Source organism: Protopterus annectens, chromosome 1.part0, assembly GCF_019279795.1.
Source record: "Protopterus annectens isolate FY-2018-M chromosome 1.part0, PAN1.0, whole genome shotgun sequence".
NCBI lineage: Eukaryota > Metazoa > Chordata > Ceratodontiformes > Protopteridae > Protopterus > Protopterus annectens.
The window spans coordinates 1,798,741,558-1,798,757,578 of NC_056725.1; the positions used below are offsets into that span (position 1 = coordinate 1,798,741,558).

Genomic DNA, 16,021 nt, shown 5'->3' on the forward strand with positions numbered 1-16,021 from the left:
CAGAAATTATCTGCAATGGAAAACATTCCACAAAATATTCATAAAGCCACAAATCTCTTTTTGATTCTTCTTATTTTTACTCCAGCTAGAGGTAGAATTTCCCCAACATAGTGTGGAGAGAGTTGGGAAAGCTAGGCAAATTCAACAGACCCTGAGGGCCTTCAACACACTGTGTAGTCAAACATAACTATTACCTTGCTTTAAAAGCCTCACTGCACTGGGAACTCCCATTTAAAATAAAAATACAACTTGGTCAAACTCTCAGGTCACTATTCAATCTTAATAAGGCTTTTTCAGCTACCTAAAGTTTATCATACAGTAGACTCCCTCTTTATCCAGTCTCACTGGGATGGATCTTAGGGTGGATAAATGAATGGCTGGTTAATCAGAAAAAGCATACAAAATAATATTTATAGGTTATAAATCATCTAGGATAACAGGTTTTGTGTTAGTACGCATTTTTCTAATGAATATGAAGTCTAAAACTCAAATGTTAGCCCAGAGGAGGCAGAAGTGTTGTTCTTCTATGTTGTCTTTTGCTAGGACTACTGCAGAAATTCGATGTCTGGTTAAGGGAGACCTGTTAAATAGAGGTTGGATAAGAGGGAGTCTACTTTACCACAAAACATAATCAGGAAAAGCTCACCCAGACTCTGCCAAAACTTGCTGTGAGGGAAAGGTTAGTTTGCTTTTGCTTTCTTGCATTTTGTATTACTTTATTGCCTTCATGTATTTTGTGCACTGAGATTTGCTTTCTTTACACTGTGTTTTACTCGTATTCTGCTTTTAATTGCATATTAAAACTAAGAAAGAGACCACAGATGCGTCTCTCGTGAGTCGCACAGAAATTAGACAACAGGTCAATTAAGGAGTCACACAGAAGTTAGAATAGGTCAATTAAGGTTAATTATTAACTGAGGGTGGAGCTAGGAACTACACCTTCTATTTAAGTGGTAAAATAAAACATTTCCAAGTTTTACTGGAAAAGCTCACCCAGCGTCTGCCACAACCTGCTGTAAGGGAAAGGTTAGCTTGCTTTTGCTTTACTGTATTTTGTATTACTTTATTGCAGCCTTCTATTTTGTGCACTGTGATTTGTTTTCTTTATACTGTATTTTACTTGTGTTCTGCTTTTAATTGCATATTAAAACTAGGAAAGAGACCACCAATGTGTCTCTTGTGAGTCATACAGACATTCTTTTCACTGTCTTTCTAGTTGCCTGCCCCTTATGTCATTTTGACCATATATATCTCCTTCCCTCTCTCCCTTCATTGGCGGAGTAAGGACAAGATCATTTTGTGAAATCACTCCCTTTCAAATACTGCAATTTATTGGCCATCCCACTGTATTCCATAGATCCAGAATATAAACTGCCCACCCCCTTTAATCTATCTTTCTCTTTTAAAATGAGTGTCTGTCCACTTAGACAGATAAAGCTTACGTTATGCTCTCATTCATATCTAACTGCTTAGAGCACACTACAGTGCTTAGGATATTAACACATTTTTTTCATCTTACCTTTAAAATCTGCAACATCTATTGCAAGACCACCAATTACTGGAGAGCCCACATTCTACCTCTCAGTAGTCATCTTGGGATTAGTTCTTCTGTTTTCTCCTGGTGAAAGAAGGAATACAGGGGCATAGTTCCTGGAGACTGCTGATCACCGGAAAGCCTAATAGCTGTTTAACAGGTGACAGCTTGGAATTTGTGTTTATATTCTGCTCCTAGTGAGAGGAGCAGCAGAAAGCATTGATTCCGGACTGCTTCTGATTGGGCAGTGAGCATTTGTGCTTGATGTTCCTGATTTATCTGGTTGCTATTCAAGGCATCTACCACTAAAAGGCTACAAGTCTATAGACCCTTGCATCATCTGGGAGAAGACTGTGGATCATCAAACAGGCTGTGGCCTACTTCTCATCTTGGGATTGCTGCTAATGTTTTGCTTCTGGTGACAGAAAAAGCAAAGAAGCATTGTATCTCAGCAGACTGGAGCTGTGGTGAGACCAGCACTAGTAGTAGGCAGGCAGTAGCCATTCATGCGACTCCTCTCTTTTCATCATTCTTGACAAGTTAATTCTTTGTTTTCAGTAAGTACTGCTTGATTTGTTTCTAACTTCAGAATACCTGTCTAAATACTTCATCCTTAAATTTTTGGGGTCTACTTCTAATTTTCCCCTCAATTGTTTGGCAGCATCCGGTATAGACACAGACACTGAGTGACATTTTTCCTGTAAAAGAACAACTGAAATTTCACCAATCCCTTGTTGCACAGGACAACTAGTTTGCAGTGGCAAGCACTGTCCCCAGAGTTACAAACCAGATACTCCTGACACTGCTTTATATTCTCACTCCAGCTGTCTAATCAATTAAAAAGGGTCTGCTGCCATGGATATGAACTTTCCCCACTGTCTCTATTATCAGATTGGTGGATATGGGCATCATGACGCAATGTAAAAATTGCTTCATGTTAACTGACAACCAGTTAATTCTCAAACAAACTGATATGGTATGTGAGAGATGTATTTACACAATGTCACTGTTGGCAATGCTCTCACATAAAAGTACTCCTAATGTCAATAAGGTCATCAGTAGTACACATGCTGCACTCATCACACACAATTCATAGCAGATGTATAGACCCAAATATGCTGAGGCACTTAATTGTAACCTTCCTAAACCCCAAAGACCTCCTAGATAAAGTACATATAACAAACACCCTCAGCAGCCCCAAATGCACTCTCTCAAAATCCCCACATCAATGCATACAGCCACATATCATGGAGCCTCTACTTCTAAGACCATAAAGCAAGCCACCAAACAATCCAACAATCTGATTAGAGACTCCACTGCGAGACACATTGATGTCCCTCTCACCACACTACGTAAGAAGAAAGTCACTTCCTTATCAAGGACTAGGATCCACCACATTATGCACACACTCAGGTCTTTGGACCACAAGTACCAGTATGACTCAGTCATAGTCCATGTGGGGTGTAAATGACCCAAGACTTACCTCCCTAGACTATATGAAGAGATGTAACCATTTTACCTTCTCCAAGGATGATGCCACAATGTAAACAAAAGATGACGGACTTTAATAATTGGCTTAGTTTCTGGTGCGATTCTATGGGGGTGCAATATTTGCCAGCATGGAGGAAGATGGTCAACAAACCACACTGCTTTGCCAGGGATGGTCTGCACCTCTCCCCTCCAGGCTTTCAAATATTAGCTAAAACATTGTCTTCTCCCATAGTGCCTTTTTTGATAATGCCAAACTAAAAGTACTTTCGACATACCAAATCAAAACCAAAAAAATCTAAAGTTATTACTGCTCAATGCTAGGAGTCTAAACAAAACACTCCACTCACTAGATGGTCTCTTCACCCTAGAGAATGCTGACATCTGTGTGGTCACTGAGACAGTTTAAAGTCATGGACAGCCCACCAACAGTGCAAGATAATAATGCCTTCCACACATTTAGACCAGCTACTTCACAGACAGGGGCTAAAGCTGGAGGTATCTCAATTTACATAAAAAATAAATATACCTCAGGGCTGGTCAAACAGTACAATGCACTTGAGCTGCTCCATATTCAAATCACCATAGGCAAAATCCAATACCACTTCCTTGCAAGCTGTAGGTCCCCCTGTACGATCAAGGAAACCCATACCATAAATTTAAACATACTGGAAACATTCACCATCCAAGCCAGTGCCGTATGGTACTGGAAACCATCTCCATCCATGCCAATACCATATTCACAGGCAACTTTAATCACCCCACTATTAACTGGAAATCCTATAAGACACCTAACATACAGGCACATCAATTCCTGGATTTGTAAACACAAACTCCCAGGACCAGACTTGTCAATACACCAAAGAAGGGTGCAATCATACTGGATCTGGTCCTCACTAAAATGGGAGTGTGCTGCACACCCCATACTGTAATGTCTTCCATGGTAAGGTATAACCACAAAATGGTCTCCTTTGTAGTAAAAATAAAACCTGGACACCAGCTAAACCTGGAATATTCAGGAACTACTCTAAGGCTAACTTCCTGCTACTAAGTGATAACCTGCCAAAATGTCAAGCCCCCATGACCCTGAGAACACTGATGCCTATGTAGAACTGTTCACAGAAACGCTATACAAGCATGGCAATAGCTGCATAGAGGCATCTGTACCCACCAGGAAGAAGTACAAAACTAACTCAAAAAACAAGCCACCCTGGTGGAATCACAAAATCAATAAGTTGTATAAAAGAAGGAAGAAAATCTAGGCAAAAATTAGAAGATACAGCATCTAGCAGGATAAAAACACACTCAAACTAAACAAACAACTCAGAGGACAAATAAATTCTACCAAAGCCAAATGTAAGGTAAATTTGGCCTCCCAAGCCAAGGACAACCACAAGGCATTCTTTAGCCATGTCCACAACCTCAAAGGCAATACACAGTTGTGTGCAGAGCTCATTGTGAATGCAGCCACCTATCATAGTAGGTTACTAGGCTATCGACCCAGAGGTCATATCAAGCATAGCCATTTCATCCCAATGTAATACAGATACTCTAGTCAATACCCAGGATAATATTTAGTAATGACTGCCCATGCCCAGAAGGGTTGTGGATGCTATCCCCAGTAAGAATTCATGGTGCCCTATCCACTTGCCCAGATTCCTTTTGAACAGTGTCATAGAGGTGTTTTGCCTCACATGAATTGGCAGCTTCACATGAATTGGCAGCCTATTGCAAAGAAAAGGAAGTCACTGGAAGACAAATCTTTCCCTTGAGCATGTCCTATTCAAGTTGCAGGCCATATTTAGTTCCCTGGAATGGTAGTTCTAATCCCATTTGATTTATGGATGTGCAGCAAATTCATTACGTTTAGGTTGGAGACTGCTGTATAAGCCAGGCATAAATCTTCCCGAAGAAGTCTACACAATACTGACAGTGACTTTAACCACTCTATGTAAGGCACATGCTGGAGTCCCTTGAACTTTTTAGTTAGAAAATTCTTAGGTCTCTCCAATTGCTGCAGGTTCTTTGTACTGTACATGCCAAAAGGGGTGTTATACTCTATTATGGGCCTGATTAGTGACAAGTATAGAGGGATTATAACCTCCTTTGCTCTAGAGGTGATGCCTTTGCTAATCAAGTGTGTTTCATAGAAAGCCTTCCTTATTACAGTAGACACATGGTGGTTAAAGTTAGGGTCGCAGTGTACTTGTGATCCCAGATTTCTTACCAACTATAGATACATAGGGTATTGTTAATTTGATAGCGTGAAGGGACATTACTTTTTCTGAAGGGAATGATGATGCATTTCTTTGCATTCATTTTGAGACCATGGCTAAGACACCAGTCGTTGGGTCTGTGCAAGACCCTTGAAGTATATGGACATCATCTGGAGAATCAATAATTGTACCCAGCTTGCAGTTGTCCGCAAACTTGGCCAGCCACAGCCCCTTAGTTTTGGCCTAAACTTCTGAGAAGTACATACCAAAAAGTAGGGGGCCCAGCACTGACTCTTGTGGCACCCCACTGGTGACAGGTCTGCTGGTTGATGTTGAGTCACTTTGATAGTGTGTGACCAGTTTGTGAGCCAGTTGGTAACCCATCTTAAAACAAAGGGGCTTACGTTCAGTTTGCAAAGTTTATCTGTAATGCCTGAGTGTAGGACTGTGTCAAAGGCTTTTCCAAATTGAGGTATGCTGTGTGCACAGATTTGCCCTCGTCAATGGCCCTGGTCACATATTTGAAGAAATCCACCCAGTTTAACAGGCAGGATCTTCTCTTGATGAAGCCGAATTGGGTCAGATCCAGGGTTTGGAGCTTGCCTATGTCTTTATTTATAAGGTCCATGATGACACATTCCATGGCTTTACAGATGAGGCTGGTCAGATTTATGGGTCTATAATTCCCTGGGTCTGTTGCCAAGCTACCTTTGTGGAGAGGAATAACTGATACTGTTCTCCATTCTGTAGGAACAAAGCCAGTGGTTAAGGCTGTGATTGAATAGAGTACTTAATGGTAATGCTAGTTCACGTTTTTTTTTTTTAGAAGACAGCCAGGGATACCATCTGGTTCCATAAAGGCTGTGTTTTTGCCTTTGACAAGGCTTTAATGATCTGCTCTTCGGATATGTAGGGTGGGGGAGTTGGGGGCAAGGTTTGTGATAAATTTGGAGGGGATAGGGGAGTGAAATGTTCACCAAATCTGTCCATTAGCAGGTTTGCTATCTCTGCGGGATCAGTGTGTGATACAGTTAGTCACTAGTGCGGCACATGCTTGGGTCCTACCTTTTAGGCTACATACATAGCTGTAAAAGGCATTCTGGTTATCCTTGGCTGTGACTACTAAGTTTTTCTCAAAGTTACCCTTAGAGGATTTGACATAGGTTCATAGGTAGGTACTAGGCTATCGGCCCAAGGGCCTACGTAAGCCTAGCCAATAAGGTTCCCTGGCTTATGCCACCCAAGAAAGTTATTTTCCTATGCCCCTGTCAAGCAGAGCCACCGAAGTGATCCCCGGGGTGTATTTCCTATTTCCCATCCACTTATCAAGATTTTTCTTGAAGAGTACTAATGAGGAACTTTGTTTGACATAGATGGGTAGCTTGTTCCAGAGTATGGGAAGTCTCTGGGACAGGAATCTATCCCTCCAGCATATCCTGTTTATTGTGGTGACAAGGTTTAGGTCCCTAGAGCATGTAGCTCGGAGGGATTGGGATTTCTTTAGGTGTAGCATGTCCAACAGCTCTGGGTTTGACATAGCTTTACATGTTAGGCAGAGATCACCTCGGAGTAGGTGATATGCTATGGAGTAAAGCTGGAGTTCTTTCAGACAGTCAGTGTAGGGCATCTGTTTGAGGCCAGTAATCCTCTTTGTGAGGTACTTCTGTGGCATTTCCAGCTGCTGCAGATGTCTTGTAAGGTACATTCCAAAAGGGTCGTTGTACTCTATAATGGGTCTAATGAGTGTCGAGTACAGGAGAACAATGACCTCTTTTTTCCTAGATGAGAACTTTTTTGTGATGAGGTGTGCCACGTAGAAGGATTTCCTGTCTACTGTGGTGATGTGATTATCAAAGGAGAGACTGCTGTCCTCCTGGGTCCCCAGGTCTCTTATCAAACATTCAGCGTTAAGTAGACTGCCGCCTATGTGGTAGTTCATGGGTACAGAGCTTTTACCAAAGGGGATGACAATGCACTTTTTGGCATTGAGCTTGAGGCCATGGCTCTGACACCAGGCAACTGTCTCAGTGAGGCCCTTCTGTAGGATGTCCACATCATTTAGGGATTCAATTATGGCTCCTAGTTTACAGTCATCTGCGAACTTCGTTAGCCAAAGGCCTTCTGTGTTAGCCTGTACTTCTGAAAAGTAGATACCAAACAGGAGAGGTCCCAGGACTGAACCCTGTGGTACTCCACTTGTCACTGGTTTGAAGTCAGATTTGGAGTCTGCAACTTTTACAGTGTGGGTTCTGTCAGTGAGCCAATTGGCAACCCATCTTGTGACGTAGGGATTTATACCTAGTTTAGTGAGTTTAGCTATAATTCCAGAATGGGAGATGGTGTTGAAAGCCTTGGCGAGGTCAAGATAGGCTGTGCGAACCACCTTAACCTTGTCTACAGTTTTGGTGACTGCCTCACAGAAGTCGATCAGGTTCAGGAGGCATGATCTGCCTTTCACAAACCTGAACTGGGTGGGGTCCAGAGTTTGGAGGTTACCAATGTCTTTGTTTACAAGTTCCATGATGATACGTTCCATGGCCTTACAGACCAGGGTTCAGTGGTGGCTCTCCCTTTGTGGAGTGGGATAACTGTTGCTGTGCACCATTCAGTGGGCACAAAGCCTGATGTGAGACTATGACTGAACATGGTGCTTAGGTGGGGAGCCAGTTTGTTCTGAAATTCATGTAAAACGCAGCCTGAGATGTTGTCCGGTCCCATGGATGCTGTGTTTTTGGCTTTAAAGAGTGCAGCTTTTTCTTGTGTAGTTGTGATTACAGGGACTCTGCATTCTTCCTGTATAGATATGGGCCCTTTAAAGGGTGAGAGGGGGATAAAGTTAGCACTGAACCTATCTGCCAGGACGTTCGCAATATCAGTTGGTTCTGTAATTTTCATGCCATTGTGCTGCAACTCAGAGCAGATCTGGGTGTTGCCACTGAGATTCTTGACATAGCTATAGAATGCTTTGTGGTTGTCCCAAGAATCAGTGGGGATTTCGTTTTCATAGCTAGCTTTGGAGGATCTTATAAGGGATCTCAGCTTCTTACTGAGGCTGACCAGGGAACTCCTCCATGGGATTTTACTCACTTTTGCAACAGTTTCTTCATTCTGTTGTAGAGTTTGTTTATGGCAGGGGACCACTAGATTGCCTCCCTTTTTTTGGAGGATAGCATCTTGGTTCTGTTTGGGATAGCACAATCCATGCACTCATGTAAGTGCTTATAGAGTGCATTTGTGTAGGATTTAGCAGTCGTAACTGTATTGTCCATCTGCATGGGTGTCATGAAGTTTGTCACATCTGTCTTAAGAAGCATGAAGTTGGCTTTGGAGAAATGCTTTACCGTGATTTCCTTAATGGGGTGGGATGTGGATATCTAGGGTGATTAGCTTATGGATCTGACCAATGAGGAGTTGACTTCAGGTGTGGAACACTGGTCACTCATGCTGGTAATGACTAGGTCAAGGATATTGCTGCCCCTGGTGGGGGTGTGGATAAGTTGATCCAGGGCATTGGAATTTATGAATTCCAGAAAGCGTTGAGCGAAGGAGTTGGTACATGAGTAGTTTTCACAGTTAATGGTGGGTAGTTGAAATCTCCCATTATTAAGGTGTTTGGTTGAACCCTAATATTTTCCAGTATATCAAGAAAAGAGGAGTGGGAAACCTGGGGCATGGTGGGGGATCTGTAGCAAGCTACAATTTGGATTGCAGTTTTGTCCAGAGTTAGTTGCATTTGGATAATCAGATGCATTATGCAGAGCAACTAGCCTGGAGGTGTGGATATCCTTAATGAATATGGACACATCTCCACCGTTGGTGTTCTGGGCCAGGTTAGGTGACTGAAAAGTGTGGTAGGAGTTACAGCCTGGTAATGCAGGAGTGCTCTCTGGAGCCATGAACCTGGTCTCAGTCACTGCACATATCGATGTTCTCCATTTTAAGGAGTGCCTCGAGGGAGTGCATTTTGTGGTTTAGACTTCTAGCATTGAGTAGCATTACCCTCAGTTTTTGCTTGCCTGTTCCTGTTATGGTAAAGTTGTCATTTGAACCTTGCCTAAAAAAGGCATGATATGAGCAGCAAGAGCCTTAGCCAGTATCCGGAATCCTGGGGGTGACAGGTGCAGGCCATCTCTGGTAAAGCATCGTGGTCTGTCGACCATGTCGTCCCAGGCAGACAGATACTGGATCCCATTAGAATGACACCACAAGCTAGCCAAGTGTTGAAGTCAATCATTTTGTCCTTGTACTGCCGGTATCATTCTGGTTGATGGCAGGATGGTACTCAGGGCTAGGGTCATTCCTGCCTGGGCTACAAGATCGGAGAGCTCTTCCATGACTCTTTTCATGTTGTCTTATTTGCCTGTTGAGGCTGAGAAGGGTGCTATTCCATTGTTGGGGCCTTGCCTTAGTTTTCTACGACGGCAACAACTTTTTTGCATTTCTTGTAAAGTTGGTTGATTTTGGATGTCTACAAAGGCGAATTTTTTTTTTTTTTTTTTTTTTAACTTGGGGCTCTGGTTTTGATTCTCTCTGGAACAGCCAAGTCTACACACTTATATAAGTGATTGTACAGGGCTTTAGTGTAAGCTTTGGTGTAGTTACCACTTCCAGCTGGGGTTAGGCTTGGAATACATTCATCCCTTAACCTAAGAGGGTACAGTTTTTGCTTTGGTGAAGATTTTTAGTCTGAATTCACCTCTTGTGAGTTCTGGTGTTAGTGCCAGTTTAAAGGCGACTGATTTCTGGTCAGATTTAACTAATGACAGTCCGACAGTTGTGGTGGTGAATCTGTTTGTCATGTTAGTGAGAGCCAAATCTAGTAGGTTTATTCCTCTTGTTGGGGTTTGAACAATTTATTCCAGGGCATTTGAGTTACAGTCAAGGAACTTTTTTGCTAGTGAGTTAGGACTAGAGTAGTTTCCTAGTTGATGGTGGGATAATTGAAATCCCCATGACCAGAGTGTTTGGCAATATTTGGATTGACTCCAGTTAGGCCTTGTGCACATTATGATCCATGGGGGGGAGGGTCTATAACTAGCTATGACTTGAATGGGGGTCTTATCCACAGCAGTAATCAGAACATGGAGTAACTCTATGGAGTTGTCCAGTTTAACTAGTCGGGAGGTGAATTTATCTCTAATATAGACAGAAACACCACCTTCCTTGGTTCTCACATGTTCATTTTGCGGTCTGAAGGTGTGGAAGACATTATAGCCTTGCAAGGCCGGGATACTCTCTGAGGCCTTGAATCAGGTTTCTGTGACTGCACAGACATCTACATCCCACCAGTGATGCCAGGGTGTGCAATTTTTGGTTTAAGCTCCTAGTAATTAACAGCATAACCCTTACTTTGTTATGGTTGGCAATTTTCACGACGGCAATTTTGATTTTGACACCTTGCCTAAAATGCCACTATGGGGGAGGCAAGAGCCTTTGCCAGCAGCCAAAAACCTAGTGGTGCCAGGTGCAAACCTTCTCTGGTAAAGTAATGAGGTTTGTTGACCATGTCATCCTTGGGTGACAACTGGATGCCCCTTTGAATGACACCAAAAACTAAACCAATTATTGAAATTGATTATTTTTGTTTATACTGTGACATCATTCTAGGTAAGGGTAATATACTGCTCAAGGCTAGGGACATACCTGTCTAGGACACATACTCGGAGAGCTCAATCATATCTTTTCATATAGTCCAGTGAGGTACATCTCAGGTCATTCACTCCACTATGAGCAATGACAGAGACATAATGGTACATGTTGGCGAGAGACCTGAGTGCATGCGTGATCTGACGAATCCTAAAACCGGAGAGGCAGTTTACCGTGACTTTCTACCTATCTAACCAGGTGAGGGGGACATCTGAGTGTCTCACTATGCAGTCTGCAGTGACAAGAAAATTTGGGTTTTGATTGTTACGACTTAAGGGCCTGGTGGGTGAGACACTTGTGTTGCTGTGTGTCTTGGGTGCTGTGGGAACTGTGTTAGTTGTAGCAGTCTTTTGTTTTGGAGGTCTCTAGTGTTTCAGTAATTTTTTTAAAAGAACCAACGTGTTGTTTTTATTTATGTGTTGGATGCATACTGTGTGCATGAGTAGTGGTGGGTGAGCTGACAACCTCTTCAGTGTTACTGTTTTGAGTGCAAGAGAAGAGGGATTCTTGGTGTAGATACATCTCTTGCACTCTGTACTAGAATTAGTTATTAGTAGAAGGTTGTCAGTGTAGACAAGGCAATTGCTACACTGCCTCTGGAGACCCAAGTCAACAAGGCTGTCAGGAGAAACAAGGGTAGTTCAACTGTCCATAATGCTAGGTTTGAAGAACTTTTATCACAAAGGGGGTCCTTTTAGGCCATTTCCAGGAGGTGTTCTGTAGATGGGTATTTCTGATGGGGGTTTTGGCTGGTGGTTTACTAGGTCACAGCACAATAGCAATACTTCCTAGACCAGAGATGTACTAAAGATGAGAACTACACTAATGTACTATAGCTGTATCTACGGGAAAAAGTGTTGAAATTACCTGTCTAGCTATAGCGCATGGTGCACAACTGTGCAGCAGTGCGTGGCGCTGAGTGATGTGCAAACAGGCAGAAACCTGCACAAACACATGGCTTAAATACCAGAAGCTAAAGATTTAAACTTTAAACAAACTCAAAAGAACCAATGAGGGTGCTTACTCCAAACCCCAGACCAATCACCTTTCACCAGAAAAGTCTAAATCAGCACACTTCTCTCACAAGAGCGCATAAGGGCCACTTCCTATCAAAGATGGCTTGGAAAATGTGCTCCAAATACAACAGCCACAACAGACAGATCCAGGTGCAGCAAAACTGTATCTGAACTATGCTACAGCTACTAGCTACATTAATTTAGGTGGGAAACACTAAAAAAAAATCTTTAAACAGCAGAAAAACATCAAGGGGACACTAAAGAATGTGTTAAACAGCAAACAAATCAGTTATTTAAAACGCTGCTTGGCAGGAAAACAGAACAAACAGAACAGATGCTTTGCAAACAGTGAAAAGTAGCAACAATTACTTTGCAAACAATGAAAGTAGCAAAAAAAGCTTTGCAATAATGAAAACAACAAAAATTATGATTTAACAGGCACAGTAAGGCAGACAAATCCAGTACACACACTGCAGTTTAGTTAACAGCATTTAAATACAGCAATAAATAAGCAGAACACAATACAAAAGTGAAATAATTAGTATAATTAAGCAAAAAAGCAGGCAACGTATGTTTTTTGGGAAGCACAGAAGCCTCTAGTCATCTAGTATCTCAGTTCAGAGTTGTGGCTGGTAGCCCACCTTGGTTCAAAAACAAGCAGAAACTCGCTCAAAAGCGGAGCTTAAACACCAGACGCTAAAAACTAAAACACACAAAAGAATAAATGAGAGTGCTTACTCCAAGCCTTAGACCAATCACCTTTCTCCAGACAGGTTCCAGTCAGCACATTTCTCTTTATTAGGAGCTGTCACTGAATCTCACACTGACACAAATGTACTCCACGAAGGGCTGACACAGACAAATAACTGGTGTCTAAATGCCAAGAAATGCATAACAGTATCCCTTTGGGAAGTCATCCACCTCTAGTAACAAATACATTGACAACATACCCCTTAGAGCTGACCCATTAGTCAGGGACTTAGGGACACACACAGACAGTAATCTATCAATTGACCATCATGTGTCTACAGTAGTGAGGAAATCATTCTATGTTGCACAATTCAGAAACAAAGGTATAGTATCTAGGTCCAAGGAAGTCATTATCCCACTGTATTAGCATTCATCAAACCTATCCTTGAGTACAATGCCTGTTTCGGTATGTACCTAACCAGGCATATCCAACAATTGGAACATTCACAGAGGTTATTCACTAAAAGAATACAAGGCATAAGGCAAAATTTCCTATGTAGACCACTTCAAGGCCATATCCCTACATGCTTTTGAGGGGAGATTTATGCCTGGCATATAGGGCCTTGTCAGATCCCACTCTGATGTACCTCCTGCATATCCGCAAAAATGAACAGCACCAGAATTACCCATTCTAAAGACGTAAACCTTGCTTGTGATATAAACAAAACCTGCTGGAGAGAAAGGTATGTATCCCAGAGAATATCCCATCTCTGGAACAGGCTCCTGAACATATGGATGGAGAACAGGAAACCCATCCCTGGATTGGCACCTATGACTCTAATGGACACAGGCATCCTGTAAATGGTTCATTTCCCTGGCCACTGCTCATAAATGTTTCATCTCCCAAGCCCCTACTTACATTTATCAGGGGTACCAGAACTTGTCAGAGATTTGAGATGCATGGCTAAGCTTAAAAAGGCTCCTGTGGTTGTTAACCTAGTAACACCTACAAACCTATTATGACTAACCCTAAACAGCCCTACAAGTGTTTCTTACAAATGAAAAGCCTACCTGTATCTACAATACTTATGACAAATTAATATTTTACTATATTCCCCTTCTCCCAAAGGTTGACAAACACCAGAGTAGACAAAACAGACAAATATGTCCCTTTCATCCATGTTCAATAATAACTAAACAAAACAATCTAAACATGACTGTAGCAATACAATGAAACAGCAGCAAAATATAATAAACTGTAACTGATATACAAGGAGCTATAATAATACAGGATACAATAAATACAAAGCAGAATTCATACCTCAGGGACTGAATTGGAAATAACAGAATTTGGAGAAAAAAAAAGATGCAAAGTACATTTTGCAAGGGACAAGCCTTCCTGAGGCTCCATGTAGGGGGTTTGTGTATCCTCCCCCACTTATTTTGTTTTTTAACACTGAAGTCATACAACCTCTTACAATGGTAAACACCTGCAGCCAAGCATTTCAGACATGTTGTTAGTTTGGAATCTAAATAAATAAACATGGAGTGTACAGCCACTTGGTGGTACAAGGGGAAGGGCTCCCCAATCCATAAATATGCTTTTCAGCTTTCTTTGCTTTTTTTTTCAGTTTTAGCCAAATGTGCTACTTTGAATTTGTTCATTTGTTGTTAAACTTTTTTGGATCCAACTGAATCATAAAGAACCAGGACACAAACGTAGGCAACATATCATAATGCAGAAAGGCAAAAGCATAACATCTGCTCATGATGACATGTCTAGTGAAAAGCTTATGAGGTATCCATGAATGCCTTGCATACCATTTATAAGTAGAAGACTACAACAGTCTAACCATGTCTGGGTGCTCCTGGCCTCTCATGCAGTCATGTGACTCACCTTTAGTGCATAGGTGCATCAAAGCACACATTGGGCTCTCAAAGGAGAAATCCATACCAGTCTTATTGGACATCCCCAGAAGGCACATGATTTGGACAAAAATACTGCTGCCAACCAACTTGCCACATCAGTGAGTTTATAAAAGGTCCTTATGGCAGCAAACACTTTTTGTTTTTTCCATTGGGTATTCAACATCAGACAAGTCCTGCGGACACAGACAGCCCATAATATTTGACAAAGACAATCTTAACTAGCAGTTTCTGCTACTAATTAATTTGTCCCACATGATTAATGCCCTTTATTGACACAATGGCCCCAAGAAATATACAACAGCACAGCTTAACTGCAAAATACTAACTGGAGGCTAGGACTAGGGCTTAGGAAAATTGGGAGAATATTGTAACACTTACTGCTGGAATTGTAGACAAAACTATTTTCATGGGAGGACTACAGATCCAATCATCTTTTCTGGGAGAAAAGTAACAGCATACATACAGTATCAAATAGGTATGGAGAAATCTAGGTAGACAACCTATCACAAAAGGAAGGATCCATGAAGTGGCTCAGTGTTTCCTACTATCCTGACTGCACTTGCATGCCAAATCCTGTTCCTTTCCTGAGTAAATCTCAGCTGTCATAAACAAGAATTCTCCACAAGATGGGGAATCTGGAACTGATGCCAGGGATTGTGAAGAACTGTCCACAGAGTCCTCTCATTTGAGGATGCAGAAATATGACGTGTCATACTAGTGGAGTGGACTATCTGTACCTAGGAAAGGATGGTAATTTCTCATCTTTCCCATTAGAGGGGTTTCCACTTTTTATTCTACATCTGCTGGATGACAGTGAGGAAGAAAAGGAGACTGACCAAGAAGCACAATGGCATGACTTGACTCCTACACCTCTGTTTCTGTTGTCAGCCATAAATGTCCGGGCATCAGTCAATCTCTGATGGCATCAGCATTTGGCTTGAAAAAACTGCCTTCGTAAACAAAACCTGATAAGTGTGTGTGTGTGTGTGTGTGTGTGTGTGTGTGTGTGTGTGTGTGTGTGTGTGTGTGACTGCTAAAACTTGAGGCTGATGATGGTAGCTAGGTACCCTACTCAGGTATATAAACTGTTACTGCTGGGAGTGAATTCTCTGGTGCCAGTCCAGGAACAAGAACGTTTGTATTTTTTCTATGACTTCAGCCTTTAATGCTGACAGTTACACTAAGTACTCTGATGAAAGTCAGATTACTTCAACAGATACTTTAAGTTCTAAGGCAAGTAAGCTAATGGCGACAGTGCACTGCAAACCACCGGTAAACTTCATAACTGTTCAGCAAACCGGAAAAGAATGTGTTCTGATGTCATTCACCCACATAATGGTGGTACCAGACACAGGGCCACAGTCATGACTTAACCTTCACAGATTCAAACCTATTGTGTTGCACATGGGGGGATTAAGGACAAAAGGTAACTATTCAGTTTTCTAGAGGAAGACTTCTTATAGCCAGAACTCTCTCTTCCACTTTAGAAAGCTTACGTGCCA

General features: G+C 41.9%; 1 protein-coding gene across 4 annotated transcripts in view; it reads right to left on the reverse strand.

Moving 5' to 3' along the window:
- The window catches only part of UTRN (utrophin), a 4,744,936-nt gene that overhangs the window by 1,832 nt on the left and 4,727,083 nt on the right, over nt 1-16,021 (reverse strand). The gene's annotated exons all lie outside the window — the stretch shown is intronic.